We start from the raw sequence: 3,931 nt of genomic DNA, 5'->3' as shown, positions 1-3,931 counted from the left end.
GATGGAAAAGGCTTGCTATTGCTCAGCCTATTGCGTCTACCATTGTTAAAGCCTTGTTGAGGCTTTTGTTGATCCTTCCATGAGAAATTTGGATGATTTCTCCATGATGAATTATAGGTGTTTCCATAAGGTTCACCCATGTAATCAACCTCTGCTATTGCAGGGTTCTCAGGATCATAAGCTTCTTCAGAAGCTGCCTCTTTAGTACTGTTGGATGCATTTTGCCATCCATTCAGACTTTGAGAGATCATGTTGACTTGCTGAGTCAACACTTTGTTCTGAGCCAATATAGCATTCAGAGCATCAATTTCAAGAACTCCCTTCCTCTGAGGCGTCCCTTTATTCACGGAATTCCTCTCAGAAGTGTACATGAATTTGTTATTTGCAACCATGTCAATAAGTTCTTGAGCTTCTGCAGGCATTTTCTTTAGGTGAATGGATCCACCAGGAGAATGGTCCAATGACATTTTTGAAAATTCAGATAGACCATAATAGAATATATCTAATATGGTCCATTCTGAAAACATGTCAGATGGACACCTTTTGGTCAACTACTTGTATCTTTTCCAAGCTTCATAGAGGGATTCACCATCTTTTTGTTTGAAGGTCTGAATATCTACTCTAAGCTTGCTCAGCTTTTGAGGAGGAAAGAATTTATCCAAGAAAGCCGTGACCAGCTTATCCCATGAGTCCAGGCTATCCTTAGGTTGTGAATCCAACCATATTATAGCTCTGTCTCTTACTGCAAAAGGGAAAAGCATGAGTCTGTAGACTTCAGGATCTACTCCATTCGTCTTTACAGTCTCACAAATTTGCAAGAACTCAGTTAAAAACTGATAAGGATCTTCAGATGGAAATCCATAGAACTTGCAGTTTTGTTGCATTAAGGCAACTAATTGAGACTTAAGCTCAAAATTATTGGCTCCAATAGCAGGAATGGAGATGCTTCTTCCATCAAATTTGGACGTGGGCTTGGTAAAGTCACCAAGCATCCTTCTTGCGTTATCATTATTGGGTTCGGCTGCCATCTCCTTCTCTTGTTCGAAATTTTTTGAAAGGTTACTTCTGGATTGTTGTAATTTAGCTTCTCTTAGTTTCCTCTTCAAAGTCCTTTCAGGTTCAAGATCAATTTCAACAAGAGTGCCTTTTTCCTTGTTCCTGCTCATATGAAATAGAAGAAAACAAGAAAAGAAAGAGGAATCCTCTATGTCACAGTAAAGAGGATCCTTTATGTTAGTAGAAGAAAAAAAGGGGAGGAGAGTGAAAAAGAATGGGTTCGGATATTTGGATGAAGAGAGGTGAAGAGAAGTGTTAGTAAATAATTAATTAAATAAAATAAGAAAAGAGAGGAAGAATTCAAAAATAATTTTAAAAAGGTGTAAGTAATTTTCGAAAATTAGAGATAAGATAAGATTAAAATTAAAATTTAAAACAAAAAAGAATTTTTGAAAAAGAGATGAGATATTTTCGAAATTAGGGAGGGAGAAGTAGTTAGTTGGTTTTGAAAAAGATAAGAAACAAACAAAAAGTTAGTTGGTTGATTGAAAAAGATTTGAAGTTTTTAATTTTAAAAAGATAAGAAGATAGGAAGATAGAAAAGATATTTTAAAATCAAATTTTGAAAAAGATACAATTTTGAAAAAGATATGATAAAAAGATAAGATAAGAAGATGTGATAAAAAGATATGTTTGAAAAAGATTTAATTTTCAAAATTAAAATTGATTACTTGACTAACAAGTAACTACAAGATATGATTCTAGAATTTAAGGATTGAACCTTTCTTAACAAGAAAGTGACAAACTTCAAATTTTTGAATCAATCACATTAATTGTTAGCTAATTTTTGAAAATTTGATATAAAGATAAGAAAAAGATTTTGAAAATATTTTGAAAAAGATTTTTGAAATTTTCGAAAAAGAGGAAAAATTGGAAAAGATATGATTTTTTGGAAAAGATTTTGAAAAGATAAGATTTTTAAATTTTGAAAATTTGACTTGACTTGTAAGAAATAACTAATTTTAAAATTTTTTGACTAAGTCAACTCAAATTTTCGAAAATTATGAGAAAAATAAGGAAAATATATTTTTTGATTTTTTTTAATTTTTAATTATGAGAGAGAAAAACACAATTATGACCCAAAACATAAAAATTTTGGATCAAAACACATGATGCATGCAAGAACACTATGAATGTCAAGATGAACACCAAGAACACTTTGAAGATCATGATGAACATCAAGAACATATTTTTGAAAAATTTTTGATGCAAAGAAAACATGCAAGACACCAAACTTAGAAATCTTTAATGCATGGACTCTAACAAACAAAAAATGCATATGAAAAACAACAAACAACACAAAACAAGAAAACATCAAGATCAAACAAGAAGACTTGTCAAGAACAACTTGAAGATCATGAAGAACACCATGAATGCATGGAATTTTCGAAAAATGCATGAAAAATTTTTAAAGCATGCAATTGACACCAAACTTAAAAATTGACTCAAGACTCAAACAAGAAACATAAAATATTTTTGATTTTTATGATTTTATGATTTTTTTTGAATTATTATTAAATTTTTTCAAAAATATTTTTGGAAAAACGAAAAAGAAAAGAAAATTTTGAAAAAGATTTTTTTTTGAAAAAATTTTGAAAAGAAAATTACCAAATCTGAGCAACAAGATGAACCGTCAGTTGTCCATACTCGAACAATCCCCGGCAACGGCGCCAAAAACTTGGTGGACGAAATTGTGATCCTCAAAATTGGTCTCTTTGTATTTGTATGAAATCAAAAATACCCCAAAGAGATCATGGTATAATGAATTGGGATCTTAATAATCCCTGGTAATGGCACCAACAGCTTAGTGTTGTTGTTGGACCAAAAGAGTTACAGACACTGTTAGAGAAGCTCACAACTCCGTTCATCTTAACCAGCAAGTGTACTGGGTCATCCAAGTAATACCTTACGTGAGTAAGGGTCGATCCCACAGAGATTGTTGGTATGAAGCAAGCTATGGTCACCTTGTAAATCTCAGTTAGGCAGATTAAATGGTTATGGATTTCGAAAATTAATAATAAACAGAAAATAAAATAGGATAGAAATACTTATGTAAATTATTGGTGGGAATTTCAGATAGGCATGTGGAGGTGTTGTGCTCCTCTTGAATCTCTACTTTCTTATTACACTCATCCAATTTCTTCTTACTCCTTTCCATGGCAAGCTGTATGTAGGGCATCACCATCGTCAATGGCTACTTTTAATCCTCTCGGGAAAATGGTCCTATGCGCTGTCACTGCATGGCTAATCGTCTGGAGGCATCACCCTTGCCGATGGCTACATCCCATCCTCTCAGTGAAAATGGTTCAAATGCTCTGTCACAGCACGGTTAATCATCTGTCGGTTCTCAATCAGGTTGGAATAGAATCCATTTATTCTTTTGCGTCTATCACTGACGCCCAGCCTTCAGGAGTTTAAAGCTCGTCACAGTTATTCAATACCGGAATCTTACTCGGAATACCACAGACAAGGTTAGACTTTCCAGATTCCCGGAATCCTACTCGGAATACCACAGACAAGGTTAGACTTTCCGGATTCCCATGAATGCCGCAATCTATCTAGCTTATACCACAAAGATTCTGTTGGGGAATCTAAGAGATATGCGTCCGGCCTAAGGTAGAACGGAAGTGGTTGTCAGTCACGCGCGTTCATAGGTGAGAATGATGATGAGTGTCATGGATCATCACATTCATCAAGTTGAAGTGCAACGTATATCTTGGAATAAGAATAAAAGAGAATTGAATAGAAGATAATAGTAATTGTATTGAAACTTGAGGTACAGCAGAGCTCCACACCCTTAATCTATGGTGTGTAGAAACTCCACCATTGAAAATACATAAGTGAAAGGTTTAGGCATGGCCGAATGGCCAGCCCC

At 34.1% G+C, this 3,931-nt stretch overlaps 1 non-coding gene across 1 annotated transcript; it reads left to right on the top strand.

The window, feature by feature from the left end:
* The first annotated feature begins 525 nt into the window (after positions 1-525).
* Positions 526-629, top strand: LOC112713851 (small nucleolar RNA R71). The gene has a single exon (XR_003158812.1). It is a non-coding gene; the product is annotated as a small nucleolar RNA R71 (small nucleolar RNA).
* The last annotated feature ends 3,302 nt before the right edge of the window (positions 630-3,931 follow it).

The sequence above is a fragment of the Arachis hypogaea genome, chromosome 9 (genome assembly GCF_003086295.3).
Source record: "Arachis hypogaea cultivar Tifrunner chromosome 9, arahy.Tifrunner.gnm2.J5K5, whole genome shotgun sequence".
Taxonomy (NCBI): domain Eukaryota; kingdom Viridiplantae; phylum Streptophyta; class Magnoliopsida; order Fabales; family Fabaceae; genus Arachis; species Arachis hypogaea.
The sequence above is the reverse complement of the archived record's forward strand: the minus strand, read 5'-3'. Positions and strand labels throughout refer to the sequence as shown.